This window comes from Aquarana catesbeiana, linkage group LG03 (assembly GCF_042186555.1).
Source record: "Aquarana catesbeiana isolate 2022-GZ linkage group LG03, ASM4218655v1, whole genome shotgun sequence".
In the NCBI taxonomy this organism is placed as follows: domain Eukaryota; kingdom Metazoa; phylum Chordata; class Amphibia; order Anura; family Ranidae; genus Aquarana; species Aquarana catesbeiana.
Window position 1 is genome coordinate 518010662 of NC_133326.1, and position 22809 is coordinate 518033470.

The window sequence follows — 22809 nt, forward strand, 5'->3', positions numbered from 1 at the left end:
CAAAGTGGATTTGCCTTTAGTAAATAACCCCCATTGCCACCGTAAACAACAAATGCTACAAAAACTGGTATTAAGTATTGAAAGAAGAAGCCACACTTTGTTGAGTAGAAAACATTTTACTCAAAGCACATTCACATGTGCATCAGAAAAGGGTTTTTGAACAAACCAACATATTTGTTGTATAACATTTTTAGGTTTGACAGTACAAATAGCCTTTTTGGGTTAAACAGGCATGTTTAAAACCATAAAACATACACAACTCAGGAACTTACAAAGTTCAACTTTGACAAAGTGAAGGCAATATCAGACATTAGTATGTCCAAACAGTGTTGATATTGCCTGCATCAGATGGGGTGATGTCACCCCTGTGAAAGCCAAATTTTGAAGATGCACACAAATTGGGAGTCAAAATGTGGATTTCCCTCCTGATCCCATGCCTAATGTCAGCATGTGCTAGCTCCCATCATGGGGGATCAATGGACGTGTTTCGGGGGTGCAACCCCTTCCTCTCATCTACTTTAGTTGCGAGGAAGGGGTTGCACCCACAAAACATGTACCTTGATATCCCGTGATGGCAGATCACATTGACACATTGACACACTGTGTGCATCTTCAAAATTACGCTTTCTAAAAAATTTTAAAAATTTGTGAAAATCAGAAAAATACAAACAGACTAGAATAATTTTGGGGTGTTTTAGATTCTGCCTAAAACATCAATGATGTTTTTGAGTCTTTTTTCCCCATGATGTCTTCCTTGGTCTTCTGTAAATCATGATTGCACACCATGATCTCCCCAATGAGGATGTGTGCACTTGCACTTGTGAAAATGAGATTCTTCTTCCACAACATCCATATCACCTAAAATAAAAAAAAACACACCATGTATTATAAATATGCAGGCATACATCTATTACCTGAAGCTGTGGTCTCAGACACTCACCTGTTGTGGTCACAATTTCGCCCACTTCATAAACCTCTCCTTCCTCCACATTATGAGGTTGTGGTGTTGTGAGTTCCCCTTCTTTAGGAGAATGGGGGGTCCCTGGTGACCTCAGACTCCCTGAGTCTTTTCTCCCCTATGTGAATTAAAAAATAGGTATACTTAGCACACAGATATTTGAGGCCAGAAACAGGAATATGTAACATTGCTTGGAAGTGACGTACAATTGTCTGTTTTGGCAGAGTTCCAAGCTGAAAACTTGATTTTTTTTGCCTTTCTAAAGCTGGATTAATTACCTGTTTTGTGCAAGTTTCACTTGTAAAGACCCCTAGTATCCACTGGAGCACCTGTGTGGGACACCCTAAAAGTTTGTTCTGGTGTCCCACACTAGTGCTCCTGCATTCAGATGTGTATAAAGCTGCTGAGTGTCCTCTCCTTACACTGAATCAAGTTTGCATTTCATTCTAGTTAAAAATCCATCTACAGAACAATGTAATAAACTTCTTTTAATTAAAATAGGCATGAACAAATGTAGTTAACCTGTATCTGCCAAAAACATCGTATTAGTGAGCGAACGAACAAGGTTTACTACGAGCGATTACTGTGCCCACGAACCTGAAACTTGCCATTTTAAACTGTACAACAGTAAAGAAAAGCACATGGAGCAGCATGAATGTAATAATAAAAATAGGAACACAAGACAAAATACTTAATTTTTTGCAGCACTTTCTTGGTTCTTCTGTACTGATCCTGCTGCCTCAATTTGAGGTCTGACCATCGTTTCCTCAGTTGATCCTTGGATCACCCTACCCCAAAATTCTTCTGCAGACTTTTCACAACTTTACCCATGATCTTGGCCTTTCTCACATTTGGGTTTGGGTACGGTCCATGCTTCCCATCATAGTTGGCCCTCTTCAAGATGTCCACCATCTCCGCCATCTCTACAAACGACATATTTGAGGCCTTAAGTCTCCTGGATCGGGACGTTCGTGGCTCCGGGTTTTCATCGTCCTCCTCGTTGCTGCTCTCCTCTGCATGCACCTGCTCTTTCTTTGCATTGTGCTCTCCCACTGCGCCGAAAGAGAAGGGGTGGGGAATATACTAGAAAGATGGTCAGGGGTGGGCGGAGTTTCATGCATGTGCAGTGTATATAAAGCGTAACACACGTGCGTCGTACGTACGATCTGTGAGTGGAGGATGGAGTAGCGTAAGCGCCGATCGTGATAACGAAGGTACAATTTGATCTTGTGGCATCAGTGGTCTATACTGCTTGTAGATTGAGGCCTATATTGGGACAAGATTAGGAGAGTTTAGCCTGACATTAGGGTTTGTCTTGTGTTGTGTCTTGCAGATAAAATGGATCGATTCAATGAACACGACTTCCTCCCCCAATTGTACAGAGAGCTGCCCTGTCTGTGGCAGGTAAAACGCCCCTTTTATACTAACTAAAGAAAGAGGCAGGCAGCGCTGGATCAGAGCCTGGAATTGGTGAACCCGCAGATCCCCACGGAAAACATCAACTATTTGAAGTCCAAAATTGGTGGCCTGAGGAGCACATATAATAGGGAGCGCAAGAAGGTCCAGGATTCCATGAGATCAGGAGCAGCAGCAGATGACGTTTATGTCCCCAGGCTCTGGTACTGCGACAGACTGCGATTTCTGTCAGACCAGACTGAAATCAGGCCATCACTCTGAACCCTTCCTTTCACACTTCCTTCCACTCTTCCTTCCATCTCAGATGAAACTTCAGAAGTCCAACCTGGACCTTCTACCCAGGAAGAAGATGTGGAGGAGCCCAGCTTGAGTCAGCTATAGCGTTATTTAACATATTTCTCTAAATTGTGTTTGATTGATGAACAATAAACTAAAAATATGTCCCATTTTCATACACAGGAAAGCCTCAGCCAGGAGGAGGCTGTGGAAAGTGGCAGCCAGCAGGAGGTGACAGGGGACAGTGGCAGCCAGGAGGTGGGGGGGGGGAGTGGCCGGGCCCAGTAGCCTGACTGAATCCCAGGTTCCTCCCCTCCGCCTTCCAACAAAAAGTACCAGGAAGGGGAGGAACGTGCAGGAGTCAGGGCTTTCTTTGATTCGGGTGGCTACTGTGGCCCTCAGAACCACCCCCAATCTTCAAGAGGCCTATGCTTGCATGGTAGCCAGCAAAATGCAGGAAATGGAGGTGGGCCAATGCCTCTTTTGTGAGGAAGTGATTTATCTGGCCCTAAATAAGGGGTTGAGGGGCGAACTCACAAGCAAAACCCACCTGTGTGAGTTGGACCATCCTTCTCCTCCTCCACTCCCTCCACCTCCTGCCACAACTCCAATACCAGAACCACAGCCCGGCCTGGTTTCAGTCTGGTCTTACAAAAGACGCAGGCTGTTGTAAGACCACAGCCTCAGGACATACATGTCATCTGCTGTTGCTCCCGAGTCCTGGACCGTATTGTGCTCCCTATTAAATGGACTCCTTAGGCTACCAATTTTGCCTGTCAAATAATTGAAGTCTGCCCTGGGGTACAAAGGCTTCGCCAATTTCACCAGTTTATCCAGCGTTGCCTTCCTCTTTATTTTGTTATGACCCCATATAAATGCCTATTTTATTTTCACAAATACTTGGCTATGTGTTTTAGTTCAAAAAGGATTGTTTGTTTGTGAGTAGGCAGGCACATTTCAAAAAGACAATGTCAAATTAACAAGGGATACCAACACCAACCAATCTCTTTGAGGTTAAAAAATACAAGATAATAATGGTATTGTGGTAACTTGACACACAAACAATAAACAAGAAAAAATATTATGGAGATCACTATAAAAAAAAAAAAAAAAATCAGGAGATCTTGATAGGAAAAAATAAAAAAAGTAGATCACTATAAAAAAAATAAAACATTATTCTGGAGATCTGGCAAAAAAAAAAAAGATTATTCATGAGATCACGAGAAATAATAAAGAAATCAGTTTGTCAGAACTCTGTGTGAATATCAGCAGCAAAACAACTTCATTATTTTAGCATTCTAAAGAAGAAGAGAATGCGCTACATTAAAAGATTAAAAACTTTGCAGCGTGACGAATGTGCTATCTCCATTATGAACGCTAGTTTTACCAGACCGAGCGCTTCCGTCTCGTACTTGATTCAGAGCATGCGTGGAATTTTGTGCGTTGGAATTGTCTACACATGCTCGGAATTTACGACAATGGATTTTGTTGTCGTAAGATTTGAGAACCAGCTCTCAAATTCTGTTTGTCAGAAATTCCGACACAAAATGTCCGATGGAGACTACACACGGTCGGAATTCCCGACAACAAGCTCACATCGAACATTTGTTGTCGAAAATTCCGATTGTCTGTACACGGCATAAGAGAAGGACTGGGTTCTCTAGTCTTATTTTGTTTTTATTCTCCTGATAGAAAAGTGTGAGTGAGCATTGTCACCCTAGGGCTGGTGTGTTACTGGCATTACCACCCAGTGAAAATAAAGAAAAAAAAATTACAAAAGAAAACTAATGCAGCCCAATCGCCACATTTAATGAATATTATGTATCTTAAACCAAAAACTTTTTTTTAAGTCTTCAGTAGAGTAGGATAGGATTAGACTATATAGGTAAACAGAAACATGGGCAATTACATTACTTGCAGAATTTCTGTATTAACATTGGTAACTTTATTGTATCACAAATGTATTAAAGTGATATTAAACCTTTATAAAAAAAAAAAGTTTGCCAGAGCAGCCCCAATTCTCATCTTCTAGGGTGCTCCTGGCTCCTCCCCTCTTCTGAGTACACCCCTAGTAAGCCGCTTGCTAAGGGGGGTCTCGTCCGGGTTCGCTCATTGTAGTCTTTCTCCATAGCTGAGATCCTCCAGTCCCATTATTAGCTTTATTGCCCTTCTCTGGACCCTCTCCAGTTCCAGCACCTCCATCTTGGGGACTGGTGCCCAGAACTGGACAGCATACTCAAGATGCGGCCGGACCAGAGTCTAGTAGAGTGGGAGAATTATCGTTTTATCCTTGGAGCGAATCCCCTTTTTATTGCATGCCAATATTCTATTGGCTTTGCTTGCAGCAGCTTGCCATTGCATGCCATTGCTGAGCCTGTACTATACTAGGACCCCCAGGTCCTTTTCCATCCTAGATTCCCCCAGAGGTTCTACCCCTAGCGAGTAACTTGCGTTTGTATTTTTTAGCGCCCAAATGCATTACTTTACATTTTCAACATTAAACCTCATTTGCCATGTAGTTGCCCAACCCATTATATTTTTTAGGTCTTCTTGTAAGGTGTCCACATCCTGCGCAGAAGTTATTGCCCTGCTTAGCTTTGTATCATCCGCAAATGTTGAGATTGAGCTATTTATCCCATCCTCTATATCATTTATAAATTAATTAAACAGAATTGGTCCTAGGACAGATCCTTGGGGGACCCCACTTACCACACTGGACCATTCCGAGTACTTGCTATTTATCACTTATATCACATGTATTAGTGTATATTCCAAAATTAGTACAGTATTAGAAAAGATAGGCATCTGTGATAGCTTATACAAAAAAGTTGTCTAAAGGGACTATAATTCTTCAGAGTTCATGATTATTTTCTATGATTGTCATCTCCATCTAATGGCCTTAATGCAGAGTCAGCCAGAGACCTGTTCTGATAGAAGGAATAGTACAGCACAGCCAATGTGCAGCACTGCATGTGACTGATACACTCAACGGTTGTAAAGATTATACAGTGTGAAAGTCATAACAAATATTACTTTATGACAAACAGTGCAAAAATAGCTCAATATACATGCTAAAAAATACACCACCCCTGTATGCAACATTTACAGGTATACACATATTGAAAAACGCATAAAAGCTCCAGGTGAACAGCTAAACACGCATATTAAATAGTGTTGTCCTGCCAAGGGATATATTTTTGTTCAGCCAGTTATGGGATTTACACAGCTCTGCCCCACAACACAGCCCTGTCTGTCAGGGGAGAGACCTGATTTTTCAGGTTCAGTAACACTTATAGGTCTCACCACCTCCCAAGTCTCCTGCCCCCAACAGCTGATGAAAGGAGAAGCAGCAGACTAATCTCTATGTCCCCCTGCTCTCTCCTCCTATCAGCATGTTCCTTGCACACAGTTGATTGGCAGCTTATGCTGCTTCTCCCTCACCCAGTCTGATCTTTGCTAGGGTTCTTAGTGTGGGTTCCTAGTGTAGCTGTTATTGTAGGTATTTTTTTTTTAGCTCAGGCCTAAGAGTAAGCTGTGAATCTGGGTCAGGATTCAGTGACTCAAGGCTAGATGACTCATCCTAGCAGCCTCTCTGGTGCCTCACCCTGTTTTCTGGGACATTGGAGAATGTTCTGGACATACTGGGAGGATGTAAGGAGGAGCTACTTGCAATATTTATGAGGACCTTAGCCAATCCCCAGTAAAACGGCTGCCAGGGGGCAGGCCACCTCATAAATAGGCATGAGTCATGCCAGCAGGGGCAGTCAGTTGGAAGATGGAGATGGAGTGCTGAGGAGGCTGCCGGTGGCACTTGAGGATCCCCCCTAGTCTGGGGGCTCGGGAGCCAGGAGAGAGGACAGCAGGAGCAGGTCATCACATCTGGGAGATCTCCTGAGAGATTGGGCTGGTGAGTGTTAGTCTGGAGGACTGTCGGGAGAAATTAGCCTGGAGGGCTAGAGAAAGGGGAAGCTGCAGCCAGGTGGATTGGCAGTGCCTAAAGAGGTGGTGCTGGGATCAGTAGCCACAGGAGCCTTGGGTTCCTGCCTGTGATAGGCTATCGCCTTTAATCTGACTGAGCGACTGTCAGATCTTCACAGTGATCTAACTGGGTTCTGCAAGCGTGTGCTGGAGGAAGAAAATGAGCTGTATATAGAGACTGTATGCAAATAGGGAGTTGTCCTTGAAGTTGTTGAAGTCAAGTGAGCATCCCATAACCTCCCATCCCCATCCAAGTTATTACCCTCAATAAATAACAAAAAAATTAAAGTCACAGGCTGTTCTCTAAAGTCACCGACTGTTCTCGGTGTGCCTGGCTGCGCAGGGTGGGGGATCCCAGTCTACTTGTGGCTCATTAGGCGGTGCGCTGCACATACATGTGAACTGTTTTACTGTACCTGTCAAAACATTTGGGACAATTGTTTGTAATACAGCAAAGACTGCTTGGCTAACAGTGTTGACCTTCCACCTTACTTTATAAGTCTTGCAGTACTGCAGATTACAAAAGCCAAACAAAGTCTTTGTTCGGCACTTTTTTTTTTTTTTAATGGCAACTGCAGCCAAGAGGTAGAAGGAGCCAGAAGAACCTGCAGCCAAGGAGCCAGAGGGTATGCTGCAGCCAAGGACTCTCTGTTACTCTCTGTTGCTCTCTGTAGGAAAGCAGGGGTCTCTTTCCAGAGGTATGACACTCCCAATGAGTCAGACCTATAGCTCAGTAATCTGCAAAGCTCATGCTCCCTGCTGATTGAAGAGTTCTAGCTCTAACACACCAGGGGGCATGTTAAACCTCTGCAGGGAGACCCCTGCTTCCACACAGAGAGCAAAGGTCTTTCTTAACATGCTGACAGGGAGAGGCTTTTTAAAGAGAACCAACTGTAAGACTTTACCAAACTTTTGCTACGATGCACCAAAAATATATTTGAGGCTACATGTGCCCCTTGTCTGTATTTTCATGTTTTTTTTTTTAGCACATTTATATGCATTCTTTGCTTGGCCAATGAAAATAGATAAAGTAATGGTTGCTAGGAAATGCGTGCTTGTTGTCATGTGCAAAAACGCATGAAAATTCATTACATTTATTTTTTCAGACCCTGTCATTCAAGTCCATGCACCAAAAAAAATCACCTGTACTGCTTTTCCCAAAGCATGACAGTGCAGCACACATGTGTGAATGGGCCTCTTAGAAAAGAATAGCAACCCTCTTGTTGTGTATTAATGCTCATTGGGCAATGTATTATATTGCACAGGTGTGAATGGGGCCTAAATGTTCAGATTGCCTTTCATGGATCCAGGGCCTATCCTGGGTGGGTGCGCGGGGTGCACCGCAAGCAGGCGCCGCAGAGGTGGTGGCGCCAAAGCGCCAGAGTGCTCCCCTCCCTCCTCCTCTCCTTGTCTGTGTCACACACACAGTGGCCTTGCTAGGGAGGAAGTGTATTCCTTACCCCCGCTTGTGCCCCCCCCACTGGGGGCTGGGGGGTCACATGTGGCAGCACTCAGCAGCTGGGAGCTTTCTCTTTCTGTCTCCTGTGTCCTCACCCCCACATGCTGTTGCAGCCCAGCGTGCACAGCACAGGAGAGCAGAGAGAGAACAGGGCGGAGGGAGGATCTGCTTATCGCTCCGCCCACTTAGGCACTGATGATCGAGAGCTGATCTCCCTCGGAGGCTGTGCCCAGCCACGGATCCAGGGCCCTGCTGCCATCTCAGGGTGGGAGATCGTGGCATTCTCGGTATGCCCTGGGCTGCCACTAGGCCTGTGTTGAAGCCAGGACCTGACAGGAGGAGAGGACTTGGGAGGCAGAAGATCAGGCCACCAACTGACTACCAGGAAGAGAGGTAAGTGAGCCATCACACCGAGGCTGAGAAAAGCCCTTAGTGGGGTGACTGTGGGGAGGGGGGGTATTTGTGAGGTATGGGGGGGTATTTGTGGAGTGTGGGTATTTGTTAAGTATGGGGTGGTATTTGTGGCGTGTGGGCGGGGGGTATTTGTGGAGCGTGGAGGGTATTTGTGAAGTATGGGAGGGGGTATTTGTGGCGCATGGAGGGGATTTGTGGGGTGGGGGGGTAATAGTGCGTCCGCTGAGACCAGTACTGGGGGTTAATAATGCATCCTCTGAGACCAGTGCTAGGGGTTAATAGTGCGTCTGCTGAGACCAGTGCTGGGGGTTAATAGTGCGTCCACTGAGACCAGTGCTGGGGGTTAATAGTGCGTCCACTGAGACCAGTGCTGGGGGTTAATAGTGCGTCCGCTGAGACCAGTGCTGGGGTATAATAGTGCATCTACTGAGACCAGTGCTGGGGGTTAATAGTGCGTCTGCTGAGACCAGTGCTGGGGGTTAATCATGCGTCCACTGAGACGAGTTCTGGGGGTTAATAGTGCGTCTGCTAAGACCAGTGCTGCGGGTTAATAGTGCGTCCGCTGAGACCCGTGCTGGGGGTTAATAATGCGTCTGCTGAGACCAGTGCTGGGGGTTAATAGTGCGTCCGCTGAGACCAGTGCTGGGGGTGAATAATGCGTCCGTTGAGACCAGTGCTGGGGGTTAATAGTATGTCCGCTGAGACCAGTGCTGGGGGTTAATAGTGCGTCCACTGAGACCAGTGCTGGGGGTTAATAATGCGTCTGCTGAGGCCAGTGCTGGGGGTTAATAGTGCATCCACTGACACCAGTGCAAAAATTATTAGTGCCCCCCCCCCCATATATTGTTCCTCGAGTCGCCACTGCTCATACACCACACTAGCTTTGGTCTGAAATGCCTGGCGGCGCTGTAGCAAAGTCCCGCCTCCTAGACAGGCTCCTGGGACATAGACAGAACACTGATCCAATGTAGTGAAATTGAATCAGTGTGACGTGTATCATAGGAGCTGCGAGCCAGTCTAGGAGGCGTAACTTTCTTATAGCGGCCGTCCGGGAGATTCATATCCAAGCTCCGTGACAGCAGGAGATCGTTACCGCTCTGTGTGATCCAGGGGCACTGGTAGGCTGCAGTTGGTGGGCACTGGCAGGCTGCAATTGGTGGGCACTGATAAGCTACATTTGATGGGCACTGATAAGCTGCATTTGGTGGGCACTGGTAGACTGCAATTGGTGGGCATGGGTAGGTTGCAATTGGTGGGCACTGGCAGGCTGCAATTGGTGGGCACTGGCAGGATGCAATTAGTGGGCACTGGTAGGCTGCAACTGGTGGGCACTGATGAGCTGCATTTGGTGGGCACTGATAAGCTGCATTTGGTGGGCACTGATAAGGCTGCATTTGGTGGGCACTGGTAGGCTGCAATTGGTGAGCGCTGATGAGGCAGCATTTGATAGGGACTGGTAGGCTGCATTTGATGCATTGATCTCTTGTATAATTTCCACAGTCTCTGACCATTTCTTGTATCATGTCTGCAGTTTCTGACCATCTCTTGTATGATGTCTACAGTCTGACCATTTCCTGTAGTATGTCTGCATTCTCTGACTGTCTCTTGTATCATGTCTGCAGTCTCTGACCATCTCTTGTATCATGTCTGCAGTCTCTGACTCTCTCTTGTATCATGTCTGCAGTCTCTGATGATCTCTTGTATCATGTCTGCAGTCTCTGACACCAGTGCAAAAATTATTATTGCCCCACCCCCCCAAAAAAATTATTAGTGCCCCCCCCTCCCAGTTTTGACTGTGGTATCATATGTGTCCCCCCTATATATTGTTCCTAGAGTCGCCACTGCACACACACCACACAAGCTTTGGTCTGAAATGCCCGGCGGCACGGTAACAAAGTCCTGCCTCCTAGACAGGCTCCTGTTAGATAGACAGAACACTGATCCAATGTAGTGAAATTGAATCAGTGTGACGTGTGTCATAGGAGCTGCGAGCCGGTCTAGGAGGCAGAACTTTGTTACAGTGGCCACCTGGGAGATTTAAATCCAATCCAGTTTTAACAGCGTTATGATTATTATTATTATGAAAAATTGAAGTTATTTATGCGTAACAGTTTTATTGAAATGGTATGTCAACACAATTTTTTTTTTAGTTTTAGATTGAGTGGGGAAGATTTTTACCGCTTTCTGGGGCGAAAATATTCCCTCACTGTCCATCCCGGTGACAACTGTTATACCAGACAAGAAGTGAAGAAACATCTGCAACCGGGTCACAGCCAGAAATACAAATGTAACAGGAGTTTTGTCCTATCCCCACTCTACAATTCTTAATGAATGGGCTTCCCTAAAGCACTGCCCATCAACACACATGCATTAACACAACGTAATAAAAAATAGACCCTCAAAAAAAACAAACAGATATTTTTACAAGAAAACCTTCTGAGCAATGTACATAACATAAAAATACATTCCAAGTTACATCCTGCTTTACATTGTCTGATCAACCCCATTCATTTATTTCTCAAAATTTTCTATAATTGCATTGTGTGCGTTTTCGGTTTCAGTATAGTTATTTATTTTCTCTACGTAATCCCTGACGTATAGGCTCTTTCAGTATGTGTACATTCATTTATAAAATTGCTGAACTTCGTAGTAATTTAGCCAAGGCAAGCTCTTTCTAAACCACAGAAAAAAATGCATTCATTATCCACAGATTCATAAGTTGGGGCTAAATAGGAGTAATTAAAAATTACCTTTTTGTTCTGTTTTTGTGAAATTCCTTCTGGTCATCAGACAGGCAGGCGGCTGAGCTTTATGCAGTTAATGCAGCTTCGGTGACTGGTGTGCTGTATAATACAAGAATCCTGAACTCCCAACAGCTGTGTCTCTTCAGCTCCTCCCACACACAGCCATTTTTAAATCATGGTTATTTTTCCTTTTGCTTTTAGAATCTATTTTTTCTTTGATAGCAAAAAATGTGGGAAGATAGCCAAGGAGTGACTACTTTTACTATCTGACTAAAAACAATGGTGGAAAGATTGGTGAACAATGTTATAACGAAACCTATAAACACTGGTATAATATTTGTGCATAAAAATAAAAACCTCTGCAATACGAATAAATAAAAAACATGAGGGAAAACAGCACACCAAAACGTGTCAGAATACCAAACACCTAAAATCACTTTAAACAAAAAATAGGATGCACTATCCTTTTAAAAGTACAACATATTTTGTGAATACATTTTTTTATACGTACACTATCTCACAAAAGTGATTACATCCCTCACATTTTTGTAAATATTTTATTATATCTTTTTATGTGACAACACTGAAGAAATGACACTTTGTTACAATGTAAAGTAGTGAGTGTACAGCTTGTATAACAGTGTAAATTTGCTGTCCCCTAAAAATAACTCAAAACACACAGCCATTAATGTCTAAACTGCTGGCAACAAAAGTGAGTACACCCCTAAGTGAAAATGTCCAAATTGGGCCCAATTAGCCATTTTCCCTACCTGGTGTCATGTGACTCATTAGTGTTACAAGGCCTCAAGTGTGAATGGGGAGCAGATGTGTTAAACTTGGTGTTATCGCTCTCACTCTCTCATACTGGTCACTGGAAGTTCAACATGGCACCTCATGACAAAGAACTCTCTGAGGATCTGAAAAAAAGAATTGTTGCTCTACATAAAGATGGATTAGGCTGCCAAGACCCTGAAACTGAGCTGCAGCATGGTGGCCAAGACCATACAGCCGTTTAACAGGACAGGTTCCACTCAGAACAGGCCTTGCCATGGTCGACCAAAGAAGTTGAGTGCACGTGCTCAGCGTCATATCCAGAGGTTGTCTTTGGGAAATAGATGTATGAGTGCTGCCAGCATTGCTGCAGAGATTGAAGGGTGGGGGGTCAGCCTGTCAGTGCTCAGACCATACTCCACACACTGCATCAAATTGGTCTGCATGGCTGTCATCCCAGAAGGAAGCCTCTTTTATAGATGATGCACAAGAAAGCCCGCAAACAGTTTGCTGAAGACCAGCAGACTAAGGTCATGGATTACTGGAACCATGTCCTGTGGTCTGATGAGACCAAGATAAACTTATTTAGTTCAGATGGTGTCAAGCGTGTGTGGCGGCAACCAGGTGAGGAGTACAAAGACAAGTGTGTCTTGCCTACAGTCAAACATGCTGGTGGGAGTGTCATGGTCTGGGGCTGCAAGAGTGCTGCCGGCACTGGGAAGATACAGTTTATTGAGGGAACAATGAATGTCAACATGTACTGTGACATACTGAAGCAGAGCATGATCCCCTCCCTTCGGAGACTTGCACGCAGGGCAGTATTCCAACATGATAACGACCCCAAACACACCTCCAAGACGACCGCTTCCTTGCTAAAGAAGCTGAGGGTAGAGGTGATGGACTGGCCAAGCATGTGTCCAGACCTAAACCCTATTGAGCATCTGTGGGGCATCCCCAAACGGAAGATGGAGGAGCACAAGGTCTCTAACATCCACCAGCTCCGTGATGTCATCATGGAGGAGTGGAAGAGGACTCCAGTGGCAACCTGTGAAGCTCTGGTGAACTCCATGCCCAAGTGGCCACACAAAATATTGACACTTTGGGCCCAATTTGGACATTTTCACTTAGGGGTGTACTCACTTTTGTTTCCAGTGGTTTAGACAATAATGGCTGTGTGTTGAGTTATTTTGAGGGGACAGCAGATTTACACTGTTATACAAGCTGTACACTCACTACTTTACATTGTAGCAAAGTGTAATTTCTTCAGTGTTGTCACATAAAAAGATACAATAAAATATTTACAAAAATGTGAAGGGTGTACTCACTTTTGTGAGATACTGTATAAAACTCTCTGTAAAAGGGGCGTAGAAAATATAGAAAATCATCAATATAAAAAAAATATACAAATCCAAATCATGGTACGTTATGTTTAACAAGTTGAAGACTTTGGACATACTTCACACATCCAAAAAACCTTATCCTAGTACACAGGACGTGTAGTACATCTTGTCCTTCTGCCCCTCTACTTCCCCCCTCCCAATTGCTGGAAATTCACGGCTTTGAAAATTAAGTCAGGAGTTTCCCTGTCCTTACTGCTGCTCTAAAAGCTGCAGCTATCAAAAAAGAACAAACTGTCTTAACTCAGAGTTTATTAATACTGTTCAGATGTGAAATAGAAATTAACTTTGCTACTTTTGTATTTACTCAATCATCAATCATCTGCAGATCAACAGGATGAATGTCAATCCGCAAATGTTGTCAACAACCTGAAGTAAGTAAAATAAATGTTTTTAAACAAAATGTGTCTGTTTAACCTCTTATTAACCTTTAATTTACACTAATCAGCCCTAATGAACTCCTCCTTCCCCTTCTCCCTTCCACTGTTATTTTCCTGCTGTAGCTTTTTTTATTTCTATTTTATTACCCAATAATGTTGAAATGTTTTCTCATTTGTATTTGTTATGTTTGTTTATTTTTGTTAGTATCACATTTAAAAAAGCACGAAAAAAAAAAAAAAGTTTGTAATTACCTTTACAATACTTTGTAGCAGAATCATATTTTTTGTGTGATTTTAAACAGGACAAAATATAGTAAAAAGTATACTTTTTATTTTACAGTAACAGTTTTTTTAAATGTGATAAATGCGCACCAAGCCTGGGAGCCAGGGCCTTAAATAGGCTCTGCCTTACCCAAAATAGCTTCCAGAGTCACATGGGGTGGTAGCATCTAATCGGATAGCTTCCCCCTTGACCCGGGAAACCATAGAGGAACCATTATTCCTCTTGACTCCCCTTCCAACTGCAATACCACTGCGGACGACCGCCACCTGCTGTAGAGAAAGTAGACTGCACCTGCCTACAAGCTTATATTGGATTATTAAATATAACTATTGTTTGTATTGTTATTACATTGCTGATTTCAGGGTTCTCTGTGTCAGCAGGGCCCTTTGTTTTCCTCTGGTGGGTATGTTGCTCCCCTGGTGGAGGTGGGGTCCTGCTATCTAGTTGGGGACCGCCCACCACTTGCTCCAATCACGACTTGGTGTTCCTGCCCTTTGGTCATGGCTTGCGCGTTCGTGATTGCTCGCACAGGCGCAGTGCGGGGGGTCAGAACCGGTGACGTCACATGCCACCAGTTGTCGGCGTGTGCCTGGTTAGCCAGGTTGGGGAGTACATAGGCAAGCTGATGCCTGCTTTGTACGTGCAGTGGATGCCTGGCCAAGGGGGGATACTTTGTTATATCTATTCTAAGGTGAGCTTTTACTACAATACAGTCTGGTTGTAGTTTTTGTATATCCTCATTGATTGCAACTTCTGTTGCTCCCTTGTTTACATTTTACCATAGATTCCATGGATTTTCATGGGGTGGCCTTTAGCATCATCTATCCTGGATTATTGAGTGGCTGCTATAATCTTTGCTATAATCTTTGCTATAATCTTTGCAATGTTGTACCAGCTTGTCCGCCTTTTCCTTCTCCCCCCCCCCCCCCCTCAGCATTGTATAATTTTACTCTGCTATATGCTATAGCAGGTCAGTTGTATACTTTAATCCATTGACCTATTTATATCTGGATGTCCTATTAAGTGGCCATTTCTCTTTTCCCTCTCTTTCTTGTCCCTTCCTCCTCCCCTTTCCTTTTCCTACCCCAACTATTTCTCGCTCCCCCCCCATCTTTTTCCTTCCCCTTCCCCCCCCCTCTTTCTATTTTCCCCTCCCCACCTTTTCTCTGCCCCTTGACCCCCCTCTTTTCCCTTTTTCCCTTTTCCCTTCTCCCTCTCCCATTTCCAACCTTGTTTTTCTATCCCCCCCCCTTCGCCCCCTTTTTCCTCCCCATACTTCCCCCCTCCGGTATCCAAATCCCCATTATTTTTTCTTGGCCCTATATATTTTAATATATTTATACATGATTATTCATATAGTCTACTCAGTTACTGTGGAATCTATCCACTTGCAACATATCCCCTATATCCGCCTTGGGGGGGAGCTTTGGTGGCGCTTTGGCTGTGACCCTGTGTATGGGCTTGTGGGTAAGCAGTAGCACACCCATCTTTTTTCTCCCCATAATTAACTGTATTTACCACTAAGTATTTTTGCTCTCTGTATCTGTATCTATGACCCCTATGTATAATGTGTTATTCTATTTTAGATATCCTCCTGATGAAGCGGCAATAGCTCCGTAAAACATGTAGAGGACCGCATATTCCCTGAGGACCTACTATACCTTCTGTCTCCACCAATTTGGGAGTACATTAAGTATTAGTAATACAGTATCTCACAAAAGTGAGTACACCCCTCACATTTTTGTAAATATTTTATTATATCTTTTCATGTGACAACACTGAAGAAATTACATTTTGCTACAATGTAAAGTAGTGAGTGTACAGCTTGTATAACAGTGTAAATTTGCTGTCCCATAAAAATAACTCAACACACGGCCATTAATGTCTAAACTGCTGGCAACAAAAGTGAGTACACCCCTAAGTGAAAATGTCCAAATTGGGCCCAATTAGCTGTTTTCCCTCCCCGGTGTCATGTGACTCGTTAGTGTTACAAGGTCTCAGGTGTGAATGGGGAGCAGGTGTGTTAAATTTGGTGTTATCGCTCTCACTCTCTCATACTGGTCACTGGAAATGCAACATGGCACCTCGTGGCAAAGAACTCTCTGAGGATCTGTAAAAAAGAATTGTTGCTCTACATAAAGATGGCCTAGGCTATAAGAAGATTGCCAAGACCCTGAAACTGTGCTGCAGTACGGTGGCCAAGACCATACAGCAGTTTAACAGGACAGGTTCTACTCAGAACAGGCCTCGTCATGGTCGACCAAAGAAGTTGAGTGCACGTGCTCGGTGTCATATCCAGAGGTTGTCTTTGGGAAATAGATGTATGAGTGCTGCCAGCATTGCTGCAGAGGTTGAAGGGGTGGGGGGCCAGCCTGTCAGTACTCAGACTATATCCTGCACACTGCATCAAATTGGTCTGCATGGCTGTTGTCCCAGAAGGAAACCTCTTCTAAAGATGATGTACAAGAAAGCCTGCAAACAGTTTGCTGAAGACAAGCAGAATAAGGACATGGATTACTGGAACCATGTCCTGTGGTCTGATAACATCAAGATAAACTTATTTGGTTCGGATGGTGTCAAGCGTGTGTGGCGGCAACCAGGTGAGGAGTATAAAGACAAGTGTGTTATGCCTACAGTCAAGCATGGTGGTGGGAGTGTCATGGTCTGGGGCTACATGAGTGCTGCCGGCACTGGGGAGCTACAATTCATTGAGGGAACCATGAATGCCAACATGTACTGTGACATACTGAAGCATGATCTACTCCCTTTGGAAACTGGGCCGCAGGGCAGTATTCCAACATGATAACCACCTCCAAGACAACCACTGCCTTGCTAAAGAAGCTGAGGGTAAAGGTGATGGACTAGCCAAGCATGTCTCCAGACCTAAACTCTATTAAGCATCTGTGGGGCATCCTCAAACAAAATGTGGAGGAGCGCAAGGTCTCTAACATACACCAGCTCTGTGATGTATTCATGGAGGAGTGGAAGAGGACTCCAGTGGCATCCTGTGAAGCTCTGGTGAACTTCATGCCCAAGACTGTTAAGTCAGTGCTGGAAAATAACGTTGGCCACACAAAATATTGACACTTTGGGCCCAATGTGGACATTTTCACTTAGGGGTGTACTCACTTTTGCTGTCAGCAGTGTAGACATCAATGGCTGTGTGTTGAGTTATTTCAAGGGGAAAGCAAATTTACACTGTTATACAAGCTGTACACTCACTACTTTATTTTGTAACAAAGTGTAATTTCTTCAGTGTTGTCACATGAAATGATAGAAAAAAATATTTACAAAAATGTGAGGGGTGTACTCACTTTTGTGAGATACTGTACACTCATATAGTCACCTTTGTAGTTTTATTGTTTTGTTTAAACACTCTACATGATATCGTGTATGTTCGAATATCTTGTTTTTTAACTTCATATTTAATAAAACTATGCTTTTTTGTTCATTTGTGTATGCTGTCTTATCGGTACTGAGATAGTCCATTCCCCTGTTTTTCAGAGACAAGTTTGGGGAACTATCTCCACTCCTAATTTCATTGCTGATGTTATGCTGTGTGTATAATGTGAATAAAAAACTCCTGTATAGAAAACAAAATATTTGATGCTACATGTAGAAGAACTAAAGTATTCTAAAGCCCCATACACACTATCAGATTTTCTGCTGATTGTTTCCTTCAGATTTACCAAAACCATATAATATGAGGTCAAACTTTAGGAGTTTCAATTTGTATGCAATCAGGCAGGCCCTTGCACTACATGGTTTTGGTAAATCTAAAGACAAAAATCAGCAGAAAATCTGATAGTGTGTATGGGGCTTTAGTACCTTAGATGCATACATGAAAAATGTGTAATTTTTAATAACCCTCTCAGTGTATACCCAAAAACCTCATTCATATATGTTTGCAATTATATAACTAAATAGTGGTGGCCATTTTTGCTCATATACAGTACATACTGATGCTGCTTCTTGGCTATGTCCTATTGATCGACTTATTTCATTGATAGATTATTAAAACCTCACTGTCCGTCCACATAACTAGCCTCAACACAGCTCTGTAACACATTCTTAGATTTTTTTCTCCTCCAAAAATTGACAAAATAAGGCATCAAACTCTTACCTCACCACATGTTTCTTCAACATCACTTTCCAACACACCCAGTTTTTCAGGTTCCTCTCTCTCATACTTCTCTCTACTTGACTCTGCATCTCTGATTAAATTGGTCTCTAATATGAAATCTTCCACCTGCATACTTGATCCTCTTCCCACCCATTTATTTAAATCATTTTTTAATTCTCTATTCACCATTATTATCAATATCATAAATAATATCCCTTAGCACTGGTTTTGTACCAATGATCCTCAAAACTTGCTATCACTCCAGTTCCAAAAAAAACCCAACATGGCTATGGCTATGGACAGTTTAAACAACCTTCGCCAAGTATCTAACCTACCCTTCCTTGCCAAGAACCTTGAGCGGGCTGTGATATCTTAATTGCATAACTACCTGACTTTAAATAACCTATGGCTCACTAACTATTCTTATTCTACTGGATCTTGGTTCTGTCTTTGATACCGTAGACCACAATTGTTTTACTTTCTCGCCTTGAAACCATATTTGGAGTCTCAGAAGTTGTATCTTACTGATCGCCGTCACTTTGTTTCTCTTGGCGGATTCCAGTCTGAAGTTGGTTCAGTCAAGTTTAGTGGTCCTCAGGGCTCAATCTTGGGTCCCTTACTTGTTAGCATCTACATGTTTCCACTTGGCCAGCTGCTCATTTCACATGGACTCAATTATCACTTCAATGCTGATAACACCCAGATATACATCCACTCTTATACAAATTCTACTTTGGCTGTTTCTCGCATATCTAACTGTATTTGTGATATAAAAACTTGGATGGCCCATAATTTCCTTCAATCAATCTGTGACAAGACTGAAGTCATGCTTATTGGCACCCCCATCAATTATGTAAGGCCAGTCCGGGTAGCCTAGGTATAAATGGCACTGTACTTGAGCTTTAGTCTAAACTAAAAAATCTAGGGGTGATATTTGATGCTAGTTTAACCTATGATATAAAAATGTACAAAATGTTGCCCGGCTATGTACGATGCTATCATACACTGTAGCTGAAAAACTGATCCATACATTTGTGTTTTCCCAACTTGACTACTGCAATGCTCTACTCACTGCTGTACCTAAATCCACTATTAATTGAATACAATACAGTGGGGCAAAAAAGTATTTAGTCAGCCACCAATTGTGCAAGTTCTCCTATTTAAAAAGATGAGAGAGGCCTGTAATTGTCATCATAGGTATACCTCAACTATGAGAGACAAAATGTGGAAACAAATCCAGACAATCACATTGTCTGATTTGGAAAGAGCTTATTTGCAAATTATGGTGGAAAATAAGTATTTTGTCAATATCAAAAGTTCATCTCAATACTTTGTTATATATCCTTTGTTGGCAATGACAGAGGTCAAACGTTTTCTGTAAGTCTTCACAAGGTTGTCACACACTGTTGCTGGTATGTTGGCCCATTCCTCCATGCAGATCTCCTCTACAGCAGTGATGTTTTGGGGCTGTCGCTGAGCAACACGGACTTTCAACTCCCTCCAAAGGTTTTCTATGGGGTTGAGATCTGGAGACTGGCTAAGCCACTCCAGGACCTTGAAATGCTTCTTACGAAGCCACTCCTTCATTTCCCGGGCAGCGTGTTTGGGATCATTGTCATGCTGAAAGACCCAGCCACGTTTCATCTTCAATGCCCTTGCTAATGGGAGGAGGTTTGCACTCAATATCTCAGGATACATGGCCCCATTCATTCTTTCATGTACACGGATCAGTCGTCCTGTTCCCTTTGCAGAGAAACAGCCCCAAAGCATGATGTTGCCACCCCCATGCTTCACAGTAGGTATGATAAACTAACTGTTTTTTGTATTTTTCTAATAAAGAATTGTTTCATATAATATTTTGGGTGTTCCTCCCTGACGAATCCTTTCCAGCCCTCTTGGGCTTCTTTCCTGCTCTCTTCCCCACTCCTGGAATCTTGTTTATATTACCGGTTTGATTCAGAGGAATTTGCTCTACCAGCCTTATCACTATTATTAATTGTTTGGGCTATAGGCAATAGACCCCTTACCCCTGGGTGGGTTGAGTGGTTGTATCATGTTTACTTCTGTTTAGATATTGTTACACTCCCTTCCTTTGGGCTATTTTTACAGATGGTACCTCCTTGACGTTTTTATCTATAGTTTTTTTCACAGTAGGTATGGTGTTCTTTGGTTGCAACTCAGCATTCTTTCTCCTCCAAATACGACGAGTTGTGTTTCTACCAAACAGTTCTACTTTGGTTTCATCTGACCATATGACATTTTCCCAATCCTCTTCTGGATCATCCAAATGCTCTCTAGCAAACCTCAGACGGGCCCGGACATGTACTGGCTTAAGGAGGGGGACACGTCTGGCACTGCAGGATCTGAGTCCCTGGCGGCGTTACTTATGGTAGCCTTTGTTACTTGGTCCCAGCTCTCTGCAGGTCATTCACTAGGTCCCCCCGTGTGGTTCTGGGATTTTCGCTCACTGTTCTTGTGATCATTTTGACCCCAGGTGGTGAGATCTTGCCTGGAGCCCCAGATCGATGGAGATTATCAATGGTCTTGTATGTCTTCCATTTTCTAATTATTACTCCCACGGTTGATTTCTTCACACCAAGCTGCATGCCTATTGCAGATTCAGTCTTCCCAGCCTGGTGCAGGTCTACAATTTTGTTTCTGGTGTCCTTCGACAGCTCTTTGGTCTTCACCATAGTGGAGTTTGGAGTGTGACTGTTTGAGGTTGTGGACAGGTGTCTTTTATACAGACAAGTACAAACAGGTGCCATTAATACAGGTAATGAGTGGAGGACAGAGGTGCCTCTTAAAGAAGAAGATACAGGTCTGTGAGAGCCAGAAATCTTGCTTGTTTGTAGGTGACCAAATACTTATTTTCCACCATAATTTGCAAATAAATTCTTTAAAAAATCAGACAATGTGATTGTCTGGATTTGTTTCCACATTTTGTCTCTCATGGTTGAGGTATACCTATGATGACAATTACAGGCCTCTCTCATCTTTTTAAGTGGGAGAACTTGCACAATTGGTGGCTGATTAAATACTTTTTTGCCCCACTGTATGTACAAAATTCTGCAGCCAGAATCTTCTCTAGGTTTGGTACAAGTGGCCATATTACCACTATCGTGGAGTCCGTGCACTGACTACCTGTCAAGTTTCTCATAGACTTTAAGATCCTCTTGCTCATCTATAAGGCTCTCCATTAATTGGCACCCCATTATCTTTCTGAACTTTTATCAACTTACCCCCTGACCTTCGTAACCCCCACGCCTCAAATTATGGTCTTCTGTGTGTGTCCCCTACTCACCCACACTCAATGGGTTACAGAGCCTTTTGCTATGCCTCAAAACTCTGGAATTTACTTCCAAAGAACATCAGAGAATCATCTTCTCTAAACTCATTGAAATCAAATCTAAACATTTTTCTTTAGACAAGCTTTCACATAATTGCCCTTTTTTCCCTTTGATTTATCCTGTGTATTTGTGTTTTCTTTATAAAGCACTTTCAGAACCGTCCTTTAAAGGCACCACATCTTGAGGCTGAGGAGCAGATATTCTACATACCTGGAAGTGTGGAATATAGTGTGGCAGAAGCATCGAGGTAGCATATCAATACATGGGCTCTGGAACACTAAATACAGGGCCTCTTTTTTTACAGGAAATTCTTTCTGTTTTGACCCTGTAGTGACAGGGTCATTTTAAGGTTTGGTGAGGTTGTCACTAGCATTGCCCAATTCAGGTGCAATTTCCAATGTCATACACTTTGACAGTTTGCACTTCAACCGCTGAACTAAGTTGTACTGAATTCCCACTGTCAAATCTGGACCGCACATATGTGAACCCAGTCTGTACACCACCAGGGGGCACAAATCTTCATAAGTATAAAGAAACAGTAATAACTTTTCATTAGTTGGTATTAGTATTGGTAATTGATATTGGCGAGTACTTGAGAAAAAGTATAATTACTTGGTCTTAAAAAACTAATATCAGTGCATCCCTAGATGTTACCAACACTGGCTAGGGGAATGCTAGAAACTTTTGACTGAGGTCTGATCATGCCACTGCCAATCTTTCTTATTTGGAGCCTCTATTTCCTCTTAGGCCAGTCTTTCCATGGTACTGACCCTGTACCCATGTGTAGACTCCAGTCTAGAAGCTTTGACCTCAGAGGCACAGGAGAAGCCTTCAGGGTTGTTGTTAGTCTCTGATACCCTTTTCTTCTTTTTACATTTGTTTTGCAGTCTTAGCAGCATATATTTATTGTACTAAGAACATCTACTGAAGCTCCTAGCCAGACCTAAAACTAAAGTATCAATGCAAAATAAGAAAAAAAACCTGCAGTACACCTCTGCAACACATGCATGTTTCCTTATGCTTTATCCCTTTAAAGACCCAGAAAATACAGATTTATACCTGTTCACCTTCTGGAAAATGCATTCAGCTCGTAAGTAATGCTGACAACACACAGCATTTTTGTGGACTGAGCATTGTCAGCCCTGCCCAGTTGTCTTTTGCTAAACTACACATCCCCTTCACTCTAATCTCTAAACAGAAAGGCTAATTCTGTTGTTTACATAAAGAATTGGGAGGCTTAAATAGCCTTTTTGAGATAGC

General features: G+C 43.2%; 1 protein-coding gene across 1 annotated transcript in view; it reads right to left on the reverse strand.

The window, feature by feature from the left end:
• LOC141132600 (matrix metalloproteinase-21-like) overlaps positions 1-11379 on the reverse strand; it is a 117530-nt gene extending 106151 nt beyond the window's left edge. The window contains exon 1 of the mRNA XM_073621186.1: positions 11252-11379. The gene's annotated coding sequence lies outside the window, so the exon portion shown is untranslated. The remainder of the gene's footprint in view (positions 1-11251) is intronic.
• Between the last annotated feature and the right edge of the window lie 11430 nt (positions 11380-22809).